Source organism: Lathamus discolor, chromosome 1 (genome assembly GCF_037157495.1).
Source record: "Lathamus discolor isolate bLatDis1 chromosome 1, bLatDis1.hap1, whole genome shotgun sequence".
Taxonomy (NCBI): domain Eukaryota; kingdom Metazoa; phylum Chordata; class Aves; order Psittaciformes; family Psittacidae; genus Lathamus; species Lathamus discolor.
In genome coordinates, this window is record NC_088884.1 from 109,508,302 (window position 1) to 109,535,074 (window position 26,773).

A 26,773-nucleotide genomic window follows, 5' to 3' on the forward strand; every position below is an offset into this window, starting at 1 on the left:
GGTATAACTCCTTAGCAACTGGTGAAACCAGTCAATTTACCAAAAAAAAAAAAAAAAAACCCAAAACAACCAAACAACCCCCCCCCCCCCCAAAAAAAAAAAAAAAAGCCTTCCCCCGCCAACATTTTGACCTCTGGACACTTTCCTGAAAAGCAAAGTGTTTTCTCTTTTACTCTGCTGTTTTTATAAACTTCGATCAAGTTTTGATCAAGTTGATTGGTCAACTTCAGTTACACTTCTCACTCTAAGGACAGAATACACAAAGACTTGGCTTCATTCACTGCAGGTCACCCATCATAATTTTGAAGTATCCAGTTAAAAAGGGCACTCATTTCAAGTGAGTATTTTGCATTCAGTTTGACAAAATTCCCAGTTTTACTTTTGTTGCTTTATTTGCAATAGGAAATATGCTACTGAGACACGGCACAGTGATATATACATAATAATTAGCTCATACATATTACACTGCATAAGTAATTTGACTGTTCTGGGGGAAGATAGTGATATGCTGTAGAGCAACATTAAGTACTTGGTGCCATATTTCAAATACATACACAAACTAGCTAAAACTGTAATATTTAAGACCTAATCTATTAAAATCATATATACTCACATTTAAATGCAAACCATCAGGTTCAGCTGCTGGTATCCCTTTTGTACAGACTCAAAACACTGGGGGGCAGCTTTTCAGAGACTTCACACCGTGACTCCAACATGTGGCTCTGCACGATATGAGATAGGATTGGTCATTTTTACATTTTTGTTAAGTCATGGGAGACTGGGGGTACAGCTAATATCTAAGTAGTGACTTTTTTGACTTTTTTTTAATAAAGCAACTAATAACTTATACCCTGGATAAATGCATTTTTCACAAGTTATAACTTGCAAAATAATAATGCTAATAAATTACAGAAGAGAATATTTTAATTAATACTTACTTACATAAACCCTGTCACAGTTTCTACAAATAAAAGTTCAAAGCAGCTTTCTATGAAATTTCATGCAAACAGTTCCATAATTTAATTGAAACCTATTTTACTTCTCCATGAAATCTGGTGGCACAGCTGTTTACCATGACGGAACATGCAAAGGCACGAAAACCATCTTTTATTATCATAATAGAGAAATATCAGACTTCAAGTAAGAAGGCATCTGACTTTCAGCTTTCTCTCTCCTTTACACAGTGAAATAAAATGCTGAAACAATTACTCTGCATGCACATGTTATTAGCTGGACTAGGTAGTAGAATCAAATGAAGGAGTGGGAAAAAGATGCAGTGCTGCAGCTTTACACACAGCTGAGTGACATAATGGCTTGTTGCCCCTTGTTTTCCTGTCTTTGATCCCAACCCCCAGCTTCATGCCCTCCTTAGCAATGTGTGGCACTGACTCTAGCAATCAATTCAACTTAGCAGCCAAGAAGAAAACAGTATGATTGTGTTTGGCCAGGTTATTTTCCTACCACACTGGTGATTTCAAGTGGCTTGCACAAGTACCAAGTCTGAGGAAGAAAAACAGAAAGAAACCCAAGCAGGTTTGTGTGTGTGACCCCAGGGAGAGATGGATGGGAAGAAGCTGACGGGGTACAAGGACCTTTCAAAAACAAGCCAGCACTTCAACATGCTCACCTTGGGCTGCCTGATACAATGATAGAGGGTACAGAGAAAAGAGAGCTGACTGTGACTGGAGACATTAGATACCAGACTTCTCCCAAAATTGTTATACCTGTTTGTGCTGAGGAACAAGGTCAAACACCATTTGTGAAGTTCATAAGGTTTGGAGGAATGGGGGCTCCTCTCCCAGCAGTCTCTCCCTAGGTGATGCTCAGACCAATGGAGGTTGGCAAGGCTACCACCATTTAAACATGTAGAGGCACCCCTAGGTCTGGTTTGGCAACCTAAATGACATAACTGCTGGAGGACTTAAGGACTGCAGGAGAAAGCAGATGCAAAGTGCCAGCTCAAATACCCACATTCCCAGGAACATGCAGATGCTCCTGGGAGAATGAAGAAGGGGTTAAAGTCCCCCAGTGAGTGTCACATTGCCTCATCTGAGTGATTCCCATCCCCACGGATCATCCTCACTACTGACCAACCCTGTTTGAAAGCTGGATGCTTTTCTGAATTGAGCCCTCTGTCGGAAGAGATTTTGTTACATGAGAGACTTAAGTTTTTGGCTCACTGCCGTAATAAAGTCCCCGCTCAGGCTGTCTTCAGTACTAGTCAGTTGCTACAGCTCAGCAAAAAAAAAAAAAAACACATCCATACAGTACACTTTTAAAATCTTTCAAAAATATGTCTATTAAATTTTCCAAACTCATAATACTAATAAAGAGATTACATACATTTAGGTTAATAAAATGAGTAGTTTTTTCTTGTTATAATTGCTTCTTTTATTACAAAGTGGAGGAAAACCAGACTTCTACATCTGTTTTCCCATTATATAATAAATACACAAAATAATTACCATCTTCCCCAACGTGCCAGTTTCTACTGAGAATTTCTGAGATTTCCATAGAGACACCTTCTTTAGAAGCAAGCAAAACTAGAGCCAAAACTAATTAATACTTAATTGCTAAGTAAGATGTCATAAAAGATGTCATAGATATTATTCCAGAGTCCTTCAGGGAAACTGCTGGATTTCCATTCATCTTTTGAGGCATGCATAATAATAACAACTGTTACTGTTTTAGTGTTCTTGTTTATGTTGCACGACAGCAAACAGGACTAAATTACAGCAACCTACAGCTGAAAGCTACCGAAAGCCTTTCTCTCCTAATCAATACAAATGAGTGATGACTACACATAACTAATCAATGATGAATTCCTGCTATTCTCATGAAACACTAAAACTTTATAAAGGAAACAAGGCCAAAAATCTTGGAAATGGTTGTGGCAATGCATCAGCCGTGGTGTGTTTTCTACACTACACCAGGGACACAAACATGTACTTTGGCAGGAAGAAGTAAATTGCTTACTATGTGCATTCTGCCATCTATTTTTGCCCAGTGAAGGCAGGGTGCCCAGACCTGCAGGACTTAGGTCATGTCATCTCCCAAGTACTTCCTGGGGCTGGATTTGTCACAACAGAGCCTACTGTTGTGACAATGAACAGATCTTACTGTTCTTATTAAAAATAACTTTAAACACTAGACTCCCAATGGCAACTGAAAGACCTGCTTCCACATTGCTCCTCTCCTTAAAACTCCTATCTGGGTGTATCATACCTAACATCTACAGTCCTACAGGCCAAACTGTCTAAGCTGTACAAATCCAGAACTGAGTGGCACAAGGTTTCCAAGATGCACAAAAAAGAGGCTCTCTTTCTGACCCTGCACCACTAAAGATTATGAAGCATCAATAAAATCTATCTACAAGCAAAGCTGTTTAGTTCTTAAAAGTACTGGATCAGAATACAACAGTGAAATATGCACACTTCATTGCCTAACCTCAAAACCCAACAGCAGCTGCTGAGGTCATCTTTACAACTTCTGAGGACCTGACATTGCTTTACATGCTCTATCACACCAGATTACCTGATTTACACATGGCTGATTATGGTAAAACTGCTTTACATCAGACAATTTCAAAGTTTCTACCTAAACTGTGATAAAGCTCTCTCCCTGTGTTACAGGGAGGGGAAGAGGAAGAGCTGGATGGAGCAGGAGCCAAGTTCCCAGTCTCCTCCTGCCCCCAGCAGGTATGTGATAACCACAGGATCTGTAATATCTTCGGGGGAAACTCTAACTCCTAGAAATCAGTCACAACTCCAAGCAAGTATATCCTGCATACCTGGAGACAAGGAAGTCAGTCTTCAAGTAACTGGTAAGAATTGACATGCTATTGGATTGTAAGGGTAATGGTTATTATCTATATTGAAATACAGAATCATCCAAGATTTAAATGAGATTGAGAAGTGAAGCAAAATATACCATTAGGGCAGCGATCTCTGTAAAAAGGCATTTAAAAATCCCCACTGAAAAAAAAAAAAAAAAGGAAGAAAATTAACATTACTTCAAATATTTTTCATTAACAGCAGCATCACTTTGCCTAGTTAAGGAAAAACATGTGAGCCACTATGAGCACAGAGACTACTGGTGAAACATGGTATCTACAGTAAGTACTATGTTTCTGGATGCTCTTTTTTTAATTGAAATTAAAGCAATGAAATCATAAAGGTAAAAACTATTTTGTTCAAAGTCCTCAACTGTACATACATATCAAGCACGTTTTGTTAAAATTTTTACTGTGAAGCTCAAATTTTGAGGATACTTTGCTTCTTCAAATCTTTGAGCTTTTGTTGAAATGTGTACCACATACTTTAAAGAAATGCAAGGGCTCAGCGAGGTTTTATTGTAAGAACTAAGTACAAAATAATGAGCAATGAAGTCTGTTAACATAAAAATACGTTATTCTATAACAACCACCCAGAACTTACATCCTTCTTGTCCACATAGCTCCAGTCACCAGCTGGGCACTGCTGCACTGGAGCAGGGACTGTGTATTTGCAAATTTTACAGCAGGAAAAAGAGCATCCTAAGCATAAGTACTAATGACAACTGCATTTGATGGTCCTCCTACTGTACCACCGTTTGATGCCTTAGTTGAAAACACGCTTCTGAAGATGAGTCAATGTACTATTTTTTGTACCTAACGGATAGGTTGGTTGCCAGGTACAATTCTATATAACTTTCTGACAAGACAAACCCCAGAAGAAAGCCAGGACAAAGAATTATGTCCGTGAGTAAAAGTAGCAGCAGTGTCTAAAAGTAAAGCAAGCTCCTTGTTCAAATTCACCATTAAGCTATCAAACTCTTCTTTTGTCTTGAGCACTTACCAGAATAGGCATCCTGACATTCTAGTCTCACATAGAATATAATGAAAATTGTTTGTCACGAAGATATAAGACACAAAGACATATAATTCAGTTGTCAAATAACACCAATTTCAGGATGAATCCAACTTTCCGGGAAAGTCCTGTTGTTCAAAACACAAGCTGACACTTCCAACTGATACTTTGGTATCAGACACTAATCAAGTTCAATGAAAATTAATATCTTTGACAGTAACACAAAGCAAATTTCCTTCCAAAGCACTCATTAAAAATATGTTTTGCTGAACAGGCGGGAGAAACATTCCCAGTGTGCAATTCATTCAATAAAGAATGCAACTTTGACATTATTTTCCTCAATGTAACAACACACAGGAATTTATCTGAAACCAGCTGAAATTATCACATATTTATTCTCTGTTTTCACTGTCATTTTAGCCTGTCACATGTTCAAAAATATTTGCTGTTTATTTCATACATGTGGTACTATTTCTGCTTCCTATCTGAATAAACAGGTCTATGCTTGTGAAAGCTGTTTCTAGCAATAAACCCCTCAAAACTATGAATATGCAGAGGTATCAGCTTATCATGAGAAAAGTAAACATTTTACGAAAGAACCACATGACAACTATTGCTATGCATGAATATCCTCTTGAACATCTGTGGGGTTTATGATATTTGCTTTCTGTAAACACCTTCTGAAACAAAATCTCATTCAAACACATTTCTAAAGTGGTGGTTTGGTTGGGTTTTTGTTTGAGGTTTCTTTTTGTTTGGTGTTTTTTTGGTTGGTTGGCTGGTTTGTTGGGTTTTGTTTTTTTAAGAGGGGAGGTGCATAGAAAGAAATATCAATTTTGATCATTTTGGTGTATTTAATCATTTCTAATAATGTTGTCATTACATTAATTACTTTTCTGGTATGACTTTGTGCTGTATTGTTCTCCTTCACCTACAAGCTTCTTTTAACTTGTTACTTTTGTTGCAACTGCAATTCAACTAGAAAACATTGCAAAAAGACAATAAACCAATAAGCCATTAGCCAATAAGAAAAGTTTATAGCAGAAATCAAAGTTGTCTAACAATTTAGGCTAAATTAATATAATTTCAGAAAAAAAAAATTGTTTTGTAAACTAAGTAAATAAAGCAAGAGGGAAAAAAAAGGATATAAGTTGCAGCAAATATCAACTCTGAACCACTTCTTAGAACAGTCAGGTTAATGTAAAAATTGTGAATATTCCCAAAAAGAATAAGTATTTAGGTTTGACAGGAAAAAGAGGTAGGTGGGGTAAGTTTGGTTGTTTAGTTGTTTGGGGTTCCACCCCCCCATCTTTTTACATCTGCCAGGAGAGACTTAACACCCTAAATTGTCTGCAATTAAACATAGCATAAAACCAGATTGTGTTACTGGTCCATGGAAAGAAGCTGAAATTCCCAGAGAGGCTGAAAATTTTCAGCAGCCTCATTTGAGGGCGGAGAAATAGTCATAACCATTTCTCTGACAGGTCGAAGGAGAGCTGCCAAACCCCTGAAGGAAAAACACTGTTTATATCAGCCCCCATTCAGCGCATGGAAAATACTACCGCAGAGCAGGCTCTCCTGGTCCTCCAGTTTCACGCTCTTGTGGACAAAACCAGCCAATTTAAATTTGTAAAGCCATTACCGTGACGCAAGGCAGCTTAATGAAACAGTTATAACAGATTTCATGTCATGCAAAGCAAACTAAAAACCTAAACACAAGGAAAAGGGCTGGGATGCTAGCAAAGGCAGATGGGAGACGTGGGAACTGGTGAGCCCTCCAAAAGCCCTCCTTTGCCTCCCTTTAATAAAAATGCATTTGGTTAACGAGGCTGCTCTAGGGAAAATGAGCTCAAACCTGTCAGTCCTGTGACCAGCACTCCTGCATCTTCTGCATGAGGGCCACACTGCATTGGCAATTATATTTTCCACAGAATCTGTTTCATGCTGTGCGTTTGGAGTGTGGCAGAGGGACATGGTTTTGGGACCTACGGCTGTGGTAGAGGAGTCACTCAAAGAGAGGGCCTGTGTGGCCTGGCCTGATGGCTGTGATGCCACCACAACCCCTTTGGCCCCAGGCATCAAGCCCCAGCAAGAAACACGTTCAGCCCATGGTTCCCTTGGGCAGCCAGCAACCTGGGACATGTGGCTAGGAGCATTTAATCTTCTCCTAAAGGCCAGGCTACTGGAAAGCCACACAGCAGAAAAGGACCCGGGGGTGCTGACTGACACCCACTGAACATGAGCCAGCTTGTGCCCAGGCAGACAAGAAGGCCAACAGCATCCTGGCCTGTATCAGCAATAGTGTGGCCATCAGTGTCAGGGCAGTGATCATCCCCCTGTACTCGGCACTGGTGAGGCTGCACCTCAAATGCTGTGTTCAGTTCTGGGCCCCTCACTACAAGAGAGACACTGAGGTGCTGGAGTGGGTCCAGAGAAGGGCAACGGAGCTGCTGAAGGTTCTGAAGCACAAGTGTGATGAGAAATGGCTGAGGGAACTGGGGGTGCTCAGTCTGGAGAAGAGAAGGCTCAGGGGGGACCTTATCACTCTCTACAGATACCTGAAAGGAGGTTGCAGTGAGGTGGGGGCTGGTCTCTTCTCCAAAGTAACAAGCAATAACGGCCTCAAGGGGAGGTTTAGATTGGGTATTAGGAACAACTTCTTCACCGAAAGGGTGTTCAGGCATTGGAACAGGCTGCTCAGGGCAGTGGTGGAATCACCATCTCTGAAAGTGTTCAGAAACAACATAGATGAGGCCCTCAGTGACATGATTTAGTGATGGCAGCCCTGGTGTACAGGCTGGTCTTGACGATCTTAAAGGTCTTTTCAAACCTAGCTGATTATATGATCCTGTGAGGGCAGCCCCATAGCAGCCATGTTGTTTCAGCCTGACAGGCCTGCAGGCCACGGTGGCAGTCCACCCCACAACTCCCTCTGGAGTGGCATCCCCCAGTCCTCCTTTGAGCACATTACCTCAGCCCCACCATGGTGTTGGGGCTGCTGGGCAGCTGCTTGTTGTCCCTCTCCCCAAAAAATCAAGACACCCCAAAGTTATTTTGCTTAGGAGAAGCTCCCCCTGAGCAGCAAAACTTTCCAGCATGGCAGCGGGAGGGTGAAGTACTTCAATTTAACTCCCACTCCATCCCCTTGCCCTTCTCTACTCCACCTGAAAGCAGGGAGAAGGGTCCAATATCTGCCAGGCCATCATATGAAAATTCTCCATCAATTATAGAAATTGCTATTCTTCCTCACTCAACATACAAGTAAAATATTGCTTTTCAGACGGGCCATCCTCTCCTCACCTTGGCATCACTTCATCACCCTGTCAGCAAATGTATCACCACTTTAGCAGCAGGGAGCTTGTAGCAGGAATGATAGTACAGCCGGCAAGGAAACACCAGGGGAGCAGCACTCCTTTCCCTGGGCTTATCATGAGCCTTGGCTACCCACTGGGAACCAGGCTCCTTCATATGGGCTCTCACTGTTGTGCCTTTGGCAGGTGAAATACACCATTGCTACATCAAATGGAAGGCTACTCTGTACAGTGCAAAGGGCAGGCAGCTTTCAGAGCAATCATTACCGTTGCTGGTGTAATTTGTTATAATCCAATTGGGATAACATGGGCTTAATTTAAAAACAAAACAATTAAAAAAAAAAGAAAAAAAACCCAAAACCAACCAAGAAACAAACCCTTAGAAATGTTTGTTATCCTTCTGTTTGCAAAGAGAGTCAACTAAAAGATAAACCTGAAACTCTGGCTTATGTGGTCATCAGCCTTTTGGCACTAAAGGGACTTGCTTCCAGCATGCATCTCTAGCAGTTGCTAGAGGAATTCACACACATCTGAGACCAATCATGAAGAAATTCAGTCTGAGTTTACAAACCCCAATAATTTCTGAACTGATTTAATATCTCTAGTTGTAGGCTTTCTTGTATTGCTTTTACCTTTTGGAGGTCAGGCTTTAGTTCTGAGAAGGTCAGAACTGTTCCACACATAATGCGACAGTCACTCACAATTTCATCGTTTTATTTCAATACTAGATTTATTCCCCTGGCTTTTACTATCAGAGAGATGAGGTTGTGAGTGTGATGTGCCACAGCTTCCATCCTACCATCTCAGCACCTATACATCAGAATGTCATCGCCCTTGGTGCTGCTACATATGTCTATTACGCATCATGGGTGGCAATAGGATTTTTCGCTGACGGTTTCATCACACACAGAATATTCATCTCCCTGCCAATGTCCAGAGTGTGATTTGGTAATTGCTTTCTATAACCAGTAATATCTGGCACTGAGAACAGAGACATTTATTTATTTATTTATTTATTTTACTAAGCTGGATAATATTTATTCAAGCATAGATATTTGGCTGTGGCTCTATCTAGCACTTAATTGCTCAGACCTGTCTGAACCTAAAATGTCTTCTCCATGGCCACAAGGGCACATATCGAACTGTTTAGCACTGCCACTGTCTCTTTTTATCTTCTACATATGCAGCGATTTTTTTTACTTACTTTCCAAGACAGATGCTTTATAAACTGAATCATTTCTCTCTGTTTCCAAGCCTTGGATGTCTGGAAGCATCCCAGGCTTTCGAAAACATTTCTGTTTCCTTTCAGAAGTTTCAGCGGCAGAACTATAGTGCATTGTGTACTTTGAATATGGTTTCATTTAATTTATGAGGCTACTGTACAAATCAGTTGCTGCAGATTTAATGACTTCTCTGTGCAATTATCTGAAATCTCCTGCTACGTAAAATATTCTTTGACATTCTGAATGCCATTTGCTTATCTCCGAGGTATTATTTTCTTCATGCCACTGTACCATGTCAAGTGAGTTGTTTTCCTTCTATGTTTTCCTTCTCTTGCATAAAGCAAACAAAGCATTCTTTGGGGATTCCCTGCAATCCAATTTACTTTTTCATTGTGAATTTTTGCTTTACTATTATAGCACAAGTGAAAAAGAATAACTTGTTCTGTTCCCTGTTGCTTTATTGCTTTATATGTCTACAAAACCATTCTTGATTTTTTTGAGTACTTGAAATAGATAGGTCTTTCCATGTCCAGTCTCCTTAATCATCGACCCTACATATATTCAAAAGTTGACCCCTTTTGACTTTCGGACGATGGAGGAACTGGGTGAAGAATTCAGGGGAAATCATCCAAACAGGGTAAAACTAACATTCAATACATCCTCACCCCAGCAAGTACTCTTCAGGAAGAGAATTTCATGCAGTGTCATGTATCCCCAGCTTGTAGCTCTTCTCCCCACCACGGCCCTAGGACTTATGGAAAACTTGGAAGCAAAGAATAATCCATCTTCTCTCAGGACCAGCATAGCAGGTTGTGGGTGAAGGCTGATCCACAGAGGAACAAAAACAACTGAGATCACTCTGCCCCTTAGAAGGTCATTTACAGAATCCATTTCTTTCTGCAAAATTAGTTGCAAGTTTTCTCAAGTTTCATCACAATTGGCAGCTGATCCCTGGCCAACTCCATCATCCAAAGCTCACTTTTAAGCTACATTTTGCTTTCACAATTTGCAGAGCTTTAGAGACATCTGAAAGTGTATGGTACCAGCAATCAAAACCAAAAAATAATCTTTATCTTAATATACAGAAGCACCTCATAATAGGCGACATGTTTAATTATGATGTTCACTGAGAGTGGTTGTCTCTTTTTTGTCTCTCAGGCAGTTGGACTAGATGTTCATTATATGTCCCTTTCAACTGAAATATTCTGTTTTCATTATTTAACTCAGAGATACCCAGAGCTGCCCATCAGCAACCGATACCATGTATGCACCAGACAGAAAAAAACTGTTAATCACTTTCCAATAGAAAGCAAGAATAGGGTGTTAAAGGGAGGGGGTAAGATTTATGAGGTCTGAATTTCTGCATATGCTCCCTTGATTTTGCTCTTTGATCTTTTGAACAAACCCAATGTGTGGAAAACTTGAGTGGCCAAAACAGACACCATGTATCATTTTTGTGGTCTCTCCAGCTGTCCCTTCATCCTTCACAACAGTCAGACTAGTGAAAGTGGCAAAACACCACAGCACAGAAAGATTATGCAGAAGGTGGAACACATAGTACACAAGTAACAGAGTGGTGCCTCATAAAAGAAAGATTTCTTTAGTGCTTAGCAAAACTCCAGGACTATATTGATAATTAGACAAGGTATCTATAAAAAATGCTGTCAGATCTGGATTTAGAAAGACAGTGCGACTTAGTTTCTTCTGGCCTTTTTAATTGCCTTTGAGGCATAACACCTCTTAGTCTGAAGAGGGAGATCCTTAGGGACCAAGGGTGGCTGATTAGACAAAGGAAACTCATCTGTTTACAATCACCTATTCATCCATTTTCTCCTTCAGGCCACAACATTCCTTCACAGCATTCCTACCCTCACCTTTACCTTGTCCCTAGATAACTAATTTTTTATCTTAGGCTTTAAAACAGTCAGATCCCCTGAGTGTCTTACCCAAAAAACAAACTTTGATGGAAGTATCATGAGTACATCTGCTTTCTCAGAGAGAGTTCTCCACAGGATAACTGTTCTAATCTATCTTGGCACTAGAAGACTACTGGAACACACAACACAGGAACAGAGAGAGAAAATTCAAGTGTCATGAAAACCTTCCAACTCTGTTATATCACTGTTCTGGTTTCAGTTGGGATAGAGTTAATTTTTTTTTCTAGTAGCTGGTATAGTGTTGCATTTTGGATTTAGTATGAGAACAACATCACCGATGTTTTAGTTGTTGCTAAGTAGTGCATACTATGAGTCAAGCACTTTTTAGTCTCATGCTTTGCCAGTGAGGAGGTGCACAAGAAGTTGGGAGGGAGCAGAGACAGGACATGACCCAAACTATCCAAAGGGATATTCCATAGCAACAGAACTTCATGCTTACTATAGAAACCGGTGGGAGTTGCCCTGAAAGGGACAATCGCTGCTCAGGGGCCAGCTGAGCATTGGTCAGCACACAGTGAGGAATTTTCCATCACTGTTGTGTTGTTGGGGTTAGGGATTTTTTTCAGTTTTCCCTCTCTCTCTCTTTTTGAAATCTCCTTTTTCATTATTATTAGTAGTAGCGATACTAATAGCATATTGTACTTTATTTCAATTATTAAACTGTTCTTATTTCAGCCTATCAGTTTTATGGTTTCTTCACTCCATTCCACCAGGGGACAGGGGTGAATGAGCGAGTGGCTGTGTGGTACTTAGTTGCCAGCTGGGATTAAACCACAACAGCCATTAACACATTGCAAGTGAAGAAACCAACGATTTTTCACTAACTATGGATCTCCAAAAGGAACTGATTTCCTAAGCAAAGGCAAAAATCAGTCTACATTCCAAATTAACCAAAACTTCAAGAGATTTTACCTATTTTCTGGTTTGACATGTGATTTGTCTCACATGAATTTGACCACTCAAAATTGCTGAGATCTGCAGGTCTTTATTTCAACTGGGCAAAGACTTGGAGACTAAGCTCTGCACTCTCAGGGCACAGTAAACATAACATTCCTTGTCTGCTTGCACAATGTTCAGTGGGTTTGCCTTGGTTGAAAATATTTTTTCAAGATTTCTTTTCAACAAAAGTTGTTTGGTTTTCAGATGTTATTAAGAAGTGGCTCTCTAAACTGTAGTAATTTACCAGATTTGGCAACACATGTAGAAAAGCATCTTGAACCACAAGGAGGTTAGGCGTTATAAATATTTTCTGCTCATCTCTGCCTCATACATCAGCTTTTCTCCAAAAAGTTCTTTACCCAACACAAATGCATGTACATTGTCAGCAAGTTCCATACCTCAGAGAAAAGCATGCTTTAGAGTACAGTTTGGAATAACTGGTTTTATATTCCACTATAATGCATTTCCAGAACATGAAAGATCTTTAAAAAGTTAGGGCAAGTTTGCCTTCGGTCATATGAACTTTGACATACACTTCAATAATCAAGCATAATGCTTGACTCATTACTGTGAAGAAGCCCTCACCCTGCAGCTGGACACAACAGTCTTGGTTTCCCTGTTGGTTTTCTAGTTATCCTGCAGAAAGCAGGTTTAACAGCACTTTTTCTCTCCGTCAGAGTAGCACTTAGAATTCTCAAAACTAAAAGATGGAGTCCCTCAAAGGCATGCCTCAATTTCCTCACTGCGCACCCAAAATGCCCTTATGCCCAGGACTTGACCGCTTACTGGATCATCCACACAAGACCTGCTTGTCATGGTTCCAAGCTTTCTCTCAGGGATGCTTCTCCCAGCTTCCTGCCTGGCTCCAGCAAATTAATTCCCAAGAACGGCTGCTACAGGGTCCTGTGTCCATCCTGGATCACAACAAACTTCTCCATCTATCACCAACATCATCTCTCTACCCACAAAGCAGAAACTGCTTCCAGCATTGTCTCTCACCCACCCATTTTTGAAGGGGGCACCTCTAAGAATGCTTTCTGCTTTCTTCAGATGCTCTGGCTGTTAGAGAAAAGGGTTTGCACTCATAGTGATAATAAAACAGGCCATGAGTACTGAGTGCTGTGTGCATCTGGTCATAGCAAGATTTTTAGTCTTTGCAAAGCAGAGAAAATAGTGGAATTTTAAAATATTAAGCTAAGGGGAGAATTATTTCTCTCTACACTTAGTGCAAAATCAACAACATGTCATACATGAGCATCCCATTGCACTGGTTTAGGCTGTTTCTGAACTCTGGCAATCTTTATACAGACATAGCAGCCTGCAAAACCACTGCAGGACTGGGTTAAGTCTTGCCTGCAAGTTCCCTTCAGAACAGGGCTTCAGTTCTGTATATAAGCCTTCTGGACCAAAGCTGAACAGATATTCCAAAATAAAATTAATAAAATTTTCTAGACCTGACATGGTCATGAGCATCTCAGCAAACTCATTGTCAATATTTTTATAAAATGCAACATTAACACAGCCACAGTCACAGCTGAAATGTATGAGATAAATACCATTTAAAAGGAACCTAAGCCAAGGCATTTTATCATAGCAAGACCAATATCATAACATACAATTCCCAAAGGCTTACCTTCTCCTGGTTAAGAACTGACTTCAGAAAATCATGAGGTTCAAAAAAACTCTTTTGTGCATTCCTTTGACCCTCCATGGAAACAGAGAAGGCAGCTTGATTTTTGTATGCATTTTCCCTATGCCTATTCACAGCCTACCCCCGCACAGGGCACACCTCATGTTGCATTTGGCCAGGTGCACTGGGACCTCTGTGCACAACACAAAGACCCTGAAAACGCTTGCAAGAGGCTAGTGAAGGTACACCCAACCAGTGGAAGCAATGTTTAGCAATGACTCACATCCATACATTTCTTTTAGGCATTACCGTGACTTTTACTCAGACAATAGAAAAAGCTTGCAAATAGTCTGGTTGGAAGAAACCCTTAGAAAAAACCTTTGGTTCCTCATCTGCCAAAACAAGCACCCATACAGCTTTGTGACACCCCCCACCCCATCTGAAGGGAAGATGGGGCTAAACCCCTATCCTATGACTCCAAGCAAGGGGCGTTCTTTGGTCCAGTTCACGGCTTTTACTCTCAGGCTCACCTCTAACACCAACCTAAAACAAGAACCTCAATGTCAGTGTTTCCACACCAAGGCTATATTCCTGGAAAGAATCACAATGGAGAAGCACATCTTTGCAGCCTCATGCAAATGCAGCACCCTGCTTACCAGGAAGGACTCCGCAGCACAGTTCAAGCCCTCCTCTGGAGTGTTCATATATGAGGCAAAATGTTTTCCTGGCCTATTTCCGTTTCTAGTCAGCAGTTTTCTGAAGGAACAGGAAGGCTGTTAAAGCATGTGTCAGCTCTGGAGCCTTAGCTACACTGTGTGTGCATACACGCACCCTGACAGGAACATGTGGTAGCTGCAGGAATTTAAAAGTGATTTTCTCATGCTTGTATATGATGCCCACTTAAATCTGAGTGCTGGTCTTAGATTCACTCTGAACACTGGCACAAATGTCACATGCATGTTAATTTCATTTTTTTTTTAATAAATTATGAGTGAAAGAGTACAGACTTTTTAGTGAGTAATAAAAAGAACAAAAATAATACCTTTTTTCATTTATGCAGGTGCAACTTGTTTCTGTTTAACAGGACACTGCTTGAGTTGAAGTATAACGTACTTCATGCATAACATAAAATGTCACTCCAGCAAAGTCTTCAACACTTTTCAGTCATGGCTTGAAATTACTAATGAAATGTAGATTTGGCTTTAGCACTATGTTGTTAAAATAATAACAATAAAATAAAACTTTTAAAATCTTAATTTGTTCAAAAAAAAGGGATAATATATTTGGGTTTAAGCAAGCAAAGCTTAAATATTTAATCAGATGCCATTTTCAATAATATAATCATATGCAGAAGCTTCCAGGCCTGACAGTTATTTGGACAGCTGTCAATCAAACTGTCTCACAGCTACCCTACCGTGTTAGCTATCAGCTAACCCACACTTTCCCAGGGACGTCTTAGCATGGCATCTTTGTTCTGTTTTCAGATAAACAGATCCAATTTCTCAACAAACAGACTGCTACAGTCCTTTTGATAACAATGTAATAATTCAAAACAAATGATTCTAGGCTTTGATGATAGCACTTTTATGGGTCATGAAGAAATCCTCCCACCAACATCTGTTTGATTTTATCTACTTGAACTTTATCCTCCAGTTGAAGATTTATAAGCTGAAATCATCCCAGCCTATTAAAGTCAGACTAATGTTGAAGCAGTAACACAGAGAATGAAAGTGCATTTTGCAGTCATCCACCTTTTGAAATCCTGCCGTGAGGAAAAGATATCAAAAGTTTGAGGGATGTATGTTTAAATACACAGGCAGTCTGCATTCTGCACAGAGCCCTGGATGACTGAGAGATTAAGGAATCTAACTGTTGCCTGACAGTGGGGGCAAGTTATTTACAGAAACATTATTTAGAAAGACAACATGAAAAATACAGATGTTGTTTACATTGAAAGACTGTTTTCTTAGCAAAAGCCACTATGGGTGATGGAAATTCACTCCAGATTTGTCTCCCCTCCCCTCTCTTAATTTCCGCATACACTGTAAATAAAAGCATGACAGCAGACTTATTAAAGTCACTTGTTACTTATTAACTAGATGGCAAAATTTAGTCAGGATGCTTTTCAAATTAATAAAAAAATAAAAGCACAACACTTTTCATTAAGAGTCTGATAAAACATGCCAAGGGAAAGCGTATCACATATTTACTACCTGAAAACACTTCTCTATAAAAGACAGCAAAAAGAGAAAACATTTGGAGCTGTCTCAGTTGCAGAACTTTTGCAAGAAAAAAGAAGACTTTGCAAGCGCTGACCCTTCTACAAACTGCTTCAATTTAACAGTTGTTTTCTGGAATATTCCTTTGGAATAGACTTGCTCAGTATACTCCAGATGAGATTTATTTTAACCTAAAAATACAGTACCCATTAAAATATGTAGTATATCCTAGAGCACAAATGCACACTAAAACTTTGCACTACCAACAAGAATATGCATCTTGGCTATTTGCATGACAAAAAACCTGTACTGCTATACCTCATGTGGCGCCACTTGGAAGAGAAATATGAACACGATAGTATTCGGAGATATGTGCCTCAAGAAGCTTAACCTTGTGTCTATACATATATTTATATATTTGCACACCCCTAACACAACTGTCAGACTCTCTATGAAACAACTCAAACTTACATTACACTCTTCCTACTGTAGTAAAATGTAAGAGATGACCCTGTAGATTAGAGGATGCCCTTATCACTGCTAATGTATACAGTACAACTGCAAGTTGCTCTACCTCGGTCCTAAACAAACCGTTTAGCAAAACCACTTCACTGGTCTAAAGCAACAAGACACAAACCCACACTGAGCTACATTTCATGAAAAGAAAAAGAAATCTGCTTAAATTCTAAGCCCTGACAAGCTCCAGCATGAAGTTTACTGAGCCATAGTGAGAACAGCAAGGAAAAGAGTAGAGCAGCATTGAAAAGGAGGTGAATGATGCCCCTGGGAGAAGCCACGCATGCCCCAGGAGAGGCTGCTTCGACTCCTGCAGCAGGCATGTCCCAGGTGGGCACCTCGCCCATATGCAGTGTTGGGGGTCGAAACAAGCTCTCTGCAACATAATTTGATTTCTCAGACACCTCCTGTCTCTGCCCCTTCCTTTTCCCCTGGTCCTGAGAGGGGCAGAGAAACTGCCAGTGGCAGCTGGAAGATGCACATTTTATCCTTCCCACCCAAGGGAGCGTCTCCCTGATGCTGCTAGAGTAAGCGGCGGAAAGGCAATGGTCTGCCCACTCTAGGAATTTCTCCAGGCAGTTATTTTTGTGAAGCAAGAGATTTCCTTTCTGAACAGGCAACAGTCTGACTTTTGCTTTGGGGACTTTTCTGGGGGAAAAGGGAGGAGGCAGAGGGGTTGTTCTTTTTCTGACAGGAGGAAAACCTCAGACAGGAACGCCTAAAGCTCAGTGGCAACATAAAGGAGCATAACAAGAGGGAGACTGAAATGCCTGCATACCTTCCCTTTGACTCTGCCTGTTGTATGACATTTACCAGATGAGTATATGTAAAGTACTCTGTAATTAAGTTCATCTGATTATAATAACTTTAACTGAACTTCAAAAACTATGTCAAAACTCAGAAGCCAGAATAATTTGTATTTATTCTAAGTAGATGAGCATGTTGCTCAAGCGTAAATTACACTTTCGTTTAGCATGAATCAAGCCAAATTATTTGGTAGGGTCTTGGAACTCCATTTCAGATGTGACCTACCTATTGCTTTATTGTGTGGAGAGCCTCCCCATTTCCAATGAGCCGTGTGTACCTGTCACCCTGGCCTGCCCCTGCCTGTGCAAGCTCCTGCAGCACCAGCTATACCAACAGCCTGTCGGTGGAAAAAATCCAATGAAGTTGAAAGCCTTGCAGGACTTAAAGACGGACAAAAATACGTAATTGCATTTGCAGTAGGGGTGTCCTCAGGCCTCTCATAGCTCCCATCTCATACAGGGAACAAATTCTGCAAGCACGTCATTGCCGTAGCTTTGCCATATCGGACACGTACACTGCACTGCTAATGAGAAACACCCCCCCGCCCCGTATTCAGGATGGAAGCAAAGTACTTTTATCAGGGAGAATAAATTTAGACACCAGTGTCTCTCAGCAGTATGCCCAAATATAACAAATTATAAAAGCTGTATACTAATCTCACCAGAGAGAGAACCGAAAATTAAAAAAATGCAATGAAAGCATCCATCAATGCATGTGCAGGACTGAAATTCCTCATTTTGAGATCTCAAAATTAAGTTGTCCATGTGTGTTTCCCTCTTCCCTCTCTCCCCCATTTTTATTTTTTAAACCTGTATAATTGGGGACTTAAACACCAAATTTTTAAAAAAAAATAGAGAACAAGCACTGTTGTGGAAGAACAGCTACAGCCTGCACCCTGCACACAAAGCGGATTCCTCATGTCTAGCAAATTAGTCTGAATGAAACACTTATGGAAAATGCAGAAATGCGCATCTCCATTTTCTGCCTCTATGAAACAGATTCTCTGAATAAATATCATTTTCTACCCAAAAAGCAATGTAATCAGAATTTAATTCTGCAATAGGTTTGCAGAAACTCAGCTGCCTTTCACTGTTTTTTTAGCAAATAGGACAGTCAAAGAAACAAGGGTGCATGGGTTGGCCCCAAAGCAGCAGCACACATATAGAATGGTAGTGGCATCACCAACAGCTGCAGCCCAACAGAGCGCTCCACTTTGAGGATGCTGTCTCCCATCAACTGACCTGACATGCAAATGCCTCTGTGTCTCACTTTCCTGGATCCATAAAATAAAGACAATGCTGCTTTCCCATCTCATAAGACCACCCCAAAATCTGCAGAGTAACTGTTCTTTATTAAAGGGGAGATGCTGGTAGTATGCAGTAGGGAAGAGGCATAAATGCTTTACAAAGTTTTATATTTTCTATGTGAAATACAGCATGCCTTGAGAAGCATGGTTTGCCAGTAAGCATAAAAATACCATTGAGATGTTCAGATTGTCATATCCAAAATCAGAAACTGAATCTATCATCAGCTGTGCTAGCACTATGTTTTCTGCCAAGTTGCCAAGGGTAACAGAAATGCATGATGACAGCAATAAATAACTTTAATGACTGCTGATAATATCATAAAAAGAGCTCTGTGATACACTGACATCATTTAGAGGTTTACTAGCCATTAGTAAGTGTTGTATCATGCCTCAGCTTGTCAGCTAATCATAGCAAATCACTTGTATGCACACATATTATCCATCTGCATATACATGTAAAACTAAGTTTTATAAACTATTAACACAACTTATTTAACTTATTTTTACTTAAGGTAACTCAAAATAGAATTGTGCCAATAACCCACCATTGGATGTAACTTTGGACTCTGTACAAACAAAATGCCTTTTTAAACAAAACTGATTACTATAATCACAACCTCTGTCTAATCAAGTGATGGTGCATTCTAGCACCATGCACAGGAGGCTGTTTGTCACCTGTATTTGACATTTTTTAACCCTTTTTCTTTCTGGATGTTTGCAGTATCATCATCCCTACAAATAAACCTTGCTGGGAACACTAGGAATAAATAGCATGACAAGGTATTTTCACAAATACCTGCAGTTCAAAGAATTTCATAATGAAATCTCCTTCAAATTAAATGATTCAGAGGCTGGCTGACCTTGTTATTACAATTTAGAAAATGCTGAATGCTTCACATTATATCTTGACATGTCTGCTTCCCCATCCCCACCCCATAGGACTACTGCTACCACCAAAAAAACCCAAAATCTTTAAGCTAATACTGGCAATGCAGCATAGCCCTAAAACATAGGCTTCAAATTAAAACAAGTTTAGACGTTACATATTCTTCTCATGCATGTTTTCATTTCCTTACAGAACAAAATACTTTTGCATTTTTTGCATCAGTTATATTAAAAAATCTGTTTAAGAGTGGAAAGATCACTATTTGCAGATGTGACATTCTCATATTTGTGATCCACATTAAAGTGAATGTAATTCTTAAATGGTAAAAATAAGAGTTTAAAACCCTGTTTAAATCATGTACAGCTGTCATAAATACAAATCTGAGAAGATCCCTTTAAGAAGTGATGGTTAGCAATACCTATTTACATGGAAGGACTTTGGGAAGATGATATAAAGGCTTGCAGATACCAAACAGACCAGGCACATCTGCCTCCTTAAACTCACATCACCTTTTTCCATTCACCATAGGACATGCATGTCAACACCATTACACCAAGCTGGGTTATACATCATGAAATACATTTGCCTATCAAAAAGGTACGTATACGTTACTTTCTTCTCCTTAAGCAATCATTCCATGCAGGTTATATATCCCACAGCATTTAGATACAAGCAAGGGGTTTATTTTTTAGCTCCTTCTAGTTCTGAAGCGTCATTATGATCAAGATTTATATGTATAGGCATATTTCAAGCTATGATTAGTAGCTGGTTTTAGCTTAAGAGACAAGATTTGTCACCTGCACAAACTCAGGAAGAAAATTTAACGTACTTAATCACCATTCATGAGCCTAACCTGGATGCAGAGGTATAGAATGCTACATTCACTTTTACTCACCCTTAAAGTGGCCTGAAGAAACATGGTGTAGAAATTTTAACGAAGGTGGATAAACAGACATTTTTTTCATTGTACCATACGTAAGTTACTGTACTCATGCAGTAAAAAATCGAATACCCAACAAAGGCCAGGCTTGGTCTCCAACAAATCCCAAAGGTAACATTGCTTATGACACAGTGGTCAGTGATCCTAAGGAAAGTTTAATAAAGAAAGAAAGAAAGGAAAGGAAATTTAAAAAAAATCATTATGGGTAATTATGTTGTCTCAATAACAAGTGTCTGTTAAAAGAACTTGAGCCTCCATGGTGTTTCTGATAAAGCTTTAGTACATGACGAAAGGATTTACAGCTACTAAGATTATGAGGTGGCGGGAGTCAGATCCATTTCTGCACCTCTTCTCAAGGGTCATTTAATGTGGAGGAAGTAAAGCTTGTGGGGCCTTGTTTGACATGTCTCCAGCTGGGGAGCTCCAACCAAATAAAATGAAAACTGAGTTCATTAATAAGCAACACCGTGGTCTTGTAAAGCCCATTTTTAGTGGCAAGACTTTCTTTTTCCTCAGATTAAAGTGTCTGTGGAGTCATAAGATGACTCCAGTTCTCAGACAAGACCATAGCCACTTAAGTGCCATCTCTGCCCTCTTTGCTTCAAAGGGCTCTGAATTCGTGCGAGCAGCAGCACACAGAAATTGGTTAGCGTTGGCAAACAGCGTGACAACTGCAACACAAACCCAAGAGGGGAAAATAAACAACCCTTCAGTCATCCCAATCATTGGAGCCATGTGGGCATTTAACATGCTGTGGGTTCCTCAGGCCTTGGAGAACATAAATTAATGCAATAAGCGATACAATTAATGAATTTCAACAGTCAAATATAAACACAAGTAACATATCCAGGAATAAATCAGGCAGTTGTTAAAAAATAAACCCTGTTGCTTTGGACTACCCTGAACTCCCAGGCTCTCTTTGGATCCACTCACAAAATGAAATTGCTTTCCAGGCAGAAACTATAAACATACAGGGATGAAATTTCCTCTCAGATTCCTTTTTATTCAATGCAACTCTTTCCTGGGTCCACCTTAGATCTCCCCACAGAGATCTCCTATTTGCAGGACCAGACACAACCCTTTTATCCCTGTCCAGCTTCATGCAATGTCTCTCAACTCTAGATTCCACTCAAGCAAGGAAAGGATTTGCCTATCTTAAACACCTGAACCTAAGTGTCTGCAGCATCAGGCATCTCATCTCCCTTCTAAAGATTGAATGAAGTCTCTTCCAAAATACATTGCAATAATCTGGGACTAGTGAATAAAGCAATCTGTGGCATACAACTCATACCAGGTAATTCTATCAGGAGTAAAAAAAGTTCCAAACTTACCAACATATAAATTAAAAATTCCCAAAACAATCTGTAAATCATGCCACTTTAGTAACTGCTACCTATGGCTTCATTATCTAAACCAGTATGTTTTAAGACCATTTCTCTGTTTATCTGCCCTGTACATAAGAATTTGGTTTGCTTAGCAGTAGAGTGCTTGGCCCAGCTTACAAAGGTGAAAAAAAATAGCAAAGTTATCAATAATTATTGATATTTTAAAATAATTATGAGCATGAACAGACAAATGTAGGGCAGAAGCCCACTCTGAAAAAAAAAATAAATGAATTCAAGACACCACTTTGGAAGTGGATTACTCTCCTGCCAATTTTATGTCAAAGTCATAGAATTTGGGTAAGAGCCCAAAACATTAGAAAACTGACTTATCAGAGCTTGGACTTTACCCATCTGGTTGCTTTTCTGTGAAAACTTAGAGCTTTGGTAAAAACAGGATTGTGAATGATCAGCATGGATTTTACAGCATTTTAGGTAAGCAGATATAGTTAAAAGAATCAGTCTGTTTGTGCTCAGCTTCAAAGGATTTCCCTTAAAAGACATCATTTTCCTTTCCTGTCAGGAAAGAGAATGGGGTAAAGAGAAGCATAAAAATGTGGTGGGAGGAAGAATTCTCAAATGCTTTAGTGAAGAAAACATACATACATTTTAAATACTTAGATCAGCACATTACATAAAATCCTGCTCCCTGGCCTTCCTGGAAACTCAATGAGGAGACCAGAGAGGGTGGTATACCCATAAAATGTCAAAGCACTAAACTCTATCACTGGACACTGAAAAGTAGTCAGGAGGTTTTCTCAGGGTGATGGCCAGAGGGGTTACCCGAGGATGGTGTGTACATGAGCTCTCTACCACACTGGTACAGATTCCAAACCTAATTATAGGGCCAGGCCACTGCCAACTTAGTTCTGTAACCTGAACCCTGAGGCACCTCCTGTGGCCAGCACCCTCCCCAGAGCTCACTGGCATGTGTGCAACAGCTACTTATATGGGCCTTGTTGCTTGGGACTCCCAGCCCAGCACCCTCCTGACGGTTGGTGACGCCCTCACAACACCTTGCAAGCTGGAGCAGAAGTTGCTTTGCCTGGTGGGCTGTCCCCTCAGTGACATGTCTCACTCAGCTGGTATATCGAAGACTAGTCTTAAGGCTGCTTAAACCTCAACCTGTTCCTCTGCCAGGGAGGAGAGAGAATCACAAGCCCCTGATCCACATCACCCTGCACACAGCAGTCTCCTACTCATATCTTCACACTCCAAAAGTTGCTCTGTAATTTGCTGATAACATTTGCTAATAGTTTAGTAAAACCCCAAATTTGGCATGAATCTTCTCAGTGAGAACTGGATTCTCATAGGTAGGAGACAAAAACCCAGTGAAAAATTAAAACCGTCAAGAGCAATCAAGAAAGTTCATAGCAAAGATTTCTCCTCCAGTTTCAAGGAGAGATTCCCAAAGCATGAACATACCTCATTTATTCTGGGAATACTTCACTGGGGGGGGTGAGGTGTTGGCCATCACTATCTCTTGTTCTCCTCAACACAGACCCTGCTCTCTTTTTACAACAAAACCTCATGTATTTGTGATGCAGACAAAATAGTCAGACTAAAAATTAGGAAATTAACCTGGAAAAAAGCACATATGACAAGGGAAAATAAGTATACTAGAGAATAAAGAAAGCAGAGGAAATTAAAGTATGCAAGCACAGTGGAAGGCAATCAGGCAGCTCCAGATGCTAATATGCCATAAGAAAAGGCTCGCAGCAAAAAATGAAAACAGCTCTGATCTGTAAGGAGACAGGCTCCAGGGCAGCCCAGCTTTTGAAATGCTTCATAAGACTATTCAAGAGTCTGATGAGGACCAAACTAAGCTCTTCCATATTTACTGTATGCAACTCTGCACCTTTTGTTTTAATGAATCTTGTCATTTTGGGTGATGGCAAGCTGGAGTATTAACTGGTCCTCATCCAGGACTTCTCCCTGCTCTGTTGCAAAACACCTCCTCTCAGTATATGGTTTCTTCAGGTACTTCCTGCCATAAGCCAGTTTCCCGAGCACCCCTCTGCAAAAGACAAAGCAGCACAAGAAAACCACCACTCTCCAAAATACCACTAAGACTCTCTGGGATGAGCTGAATTTTAAAGTGTCACAAAAATACTACAGAAAATTGAGGTAAGGATGCATCATCTCTCCTGTGTCTTCTACAGAGAGAGAGATGGAAAGGAGAGTCTCTTTTCCAGGCTACTCACTTGGGCTTGTTACCTCAATTCTAGAGTACAACAGCCATGGCTGTTGGAAATTGCATTCAGTTTGACAAGAAACAGAGAGAACAGCAAAACTGTCTGCCAATAACAAGATTCAAATCCTTCAGCACCACAGCCTTATTTATCCGTACTGAGTAACATATTTGCTGTTATAAAAATGCATTACAATGTTTCACCAAATCAACAAGACTATATCTGTCCATCTTCTATAATGCAGATAACAAGAGATGAGAAACATGAGAAAAGCAATGTGGTGAATTAAATTTATCTATGTATTTCATCTTTTAAAAAGGAAAAGAAACCTTTATACCATAGGTCTCAATATGTTTGATGAATTACTACCAGTACTGCCTTAGAAAGATACCAGAGAAGCATATTGTTCTGCATAGGTGAATTGCTTCTCTGCACATTTTCTTCAAGATTCTGGAGCTCTTGGATTATGTTTTGTAAATCAGTTAGCTTCCTAGCCAGAGATTAAGGTAAATTCTGCTAAGGACTAAAAGTTGACTTAGAGCATTAAGAAGGATTAATGTTTAGCTGTGGTGAAGCTGAAGTACTAGGTTAGCATGTTTACGCAGTGCTGTAGATCACAATTAATCCAAAATTAGTATAAAAGATCAACAGCAACTGCTCTCACATGCCAGCTTGGCTTAGTCCTAAAATCAAGACTTACTTTGGGGGCAATCTGTGTGCAAAGTTGCTGTGCGTCTGCCCTAATAGGTTTAAAGCTTTCAGAGGAATCCATGCATTTTAATGTTTAGCTTCTTTGCCCTCTGCTTCGAGAAAATAAATGTAGAAGTCGGTACTTGAGACGCTTCTGCTTTCTATCTGTGTCACAGATCTGTCAGAATAGATTGGTGCTAGCAATGAACAAAAGCAAATACAATTTCCTGTCTTACAAAGAAAGGGTGCTTAAAATACGTACTTTCATTCATCATCAAGGATTAATAGAAATAACAGGGATTTTCTGACAGAAAATATTCATGCTGTATAACAACAAAGATAGTAGAAGTACACATAGAGGTCCAGGTATATTCATATATACAGGCACAAGCATATATAGTTTTGAAAAATATAGCTATTTGTTCTATAATGATAAAAAGTCTATCTATAGTAATAAAGATACTGGAAGATGATATTAAATGACATGTTACAGCGTATTTTAAGAGAGCTAGGTGGAGGAGAGGTTTCCTCTCTATTCAATGTCAGTTTAAATGATGATTTCTATATCTCTCCAAAACCAGCAACATCTCTGTGGTCTTCAAAAGAGGAGCTGTGTTGGAGTGTATTTGAGCATAACCCACCTCAGACTCCTGGTGCATGCCAGCTCGAGCCTAGCATGGGACTGGCCCATCCCAACCCCATGCCTTTGCAGATCTGCCCTGCTTAGCTTTAGAGAAGCTGGGAGGCAGTTGGAAAGGGAGCCTGCAGCTCCAGTGCAAGGGACTACCACACCTTTGGGGCCATTCAGAAGAGAACAACATATGCTATCAGGCAGGGGCTTAGAGGCAGTACATGCATAATGAGGCAGACTGCATTTGGAGGCAACCATCATTGGATGTGATTGTCCTACAGCTAAGGAGCCAGCATGTCCAACCACAGGCCACAAATTGCCCTTAAAGCAGAAAACAGGTGCCAAATTAAGAGATTTAACAGACCTGCAATATGCAAAATTAAATAGGTGAAAGCTGAAACAAGCCCATTATGTAGAGCAGAAGCGCTGCTCTATGACTGGGATTATAAAAGTCTTGAGGTTTTGTTAGTGGTTCCACTGTCGGTTTTGGGGTTTTTTTTCTGTGGTTTATCAGTTTACTCTCTCTAGGCAAAGCCTTTTCACCCTTGTCCAGAAACACGTGTTTTTGCTTACAGTGTTGTATTTAGTATATTAGTAAAATCGGTACCAATTTCAAAGCTCACTGCTAAGCCTAGTAACTAATTAATGATCTTTTCCGCTTTCTTCTATACTAATGCAAAATCAGAAATGGCCATTCTAACCACCTGTTTCATTACACTGAAATACACTGAATCCAAAGGGAAAATAACAGTGTAGTGTTGTATCAGGAAAGCCATCCCATCCTCATCTCAGCAACACAGAAGCTGCTGATGTCGAGTGAAATAAGTTGTGAAATTTAAATCGAGTTGCTCTACGCATTTCACAGCTGTGGCAAACATTCTTGATTGGGTGTGCCCAGCAGTGAGGGCTATTTGCAGAGCTCTTTGCTAAGCAGTTTTTTACTTACCGGGTTCCAGACTTACAATACAATTCATTGCTTCCAGTGGCAACAGCATACTGAGAGATGGTAACATCTGTGTCTATGCCTAGCTAACCACATTCAAGCTGTGATGGTGATGACATTCGTGAAACTTGATTAAGCTTTTCTCTAATCCCATTCTTTATTTTAGAAACACACACGCGAACAATTTCATATCTGAGTCTCAAAGGAAACTCTAAGCTGATGCAATGTGGCCTCTTGCAAGAGACTTGAAAATTCCCTTCCTGAGGCCTGTCTCCAGGAGACACACAGGGCTTCCTGTTTATGCGACTGTTCATGCCAACAAGCTACACTTGAGAAAAGAGGAAAGAAATTGAAAAAAGAAAGAGGGAAGCAAG

At 40.1% G+C, this 26,773-nt stretch overlaps 2 long non-coding RNA genes across 2 annotated transcripts in view; both read right to left on the reverse strand.

The window, feature by feature from the left end:
* The window catches only part of LOC136007307 (uncharacterized), a 90,687-nt gene extending 90,035 nt beyond the window's left edge, over positions 1-652 (reverse strand). The window contains exon 1 of the long non-coding RNA XR_010609606.1: positions 614-652. This is a non-coding gene — a long non-coding RNA (uncharacterized LOC136007307). The remainder of the gene's footprint in view (positions 1-613) is intronic.
* LOC136007306 (uncharacterized) overlaps positions 641-26,773 on the reverse strand; it is a 136,541-nt gene continuing 110,408 nt past the window's right edge. The window contains exon 3 of the long non-coding RNA XR_010609605.1: positions 641-722. This is a non-coding gene — a long non-coding RNA (uncharacterized LOC136007306). The remainder of the gene's footprint in view (positions 723-26,773) is intronic.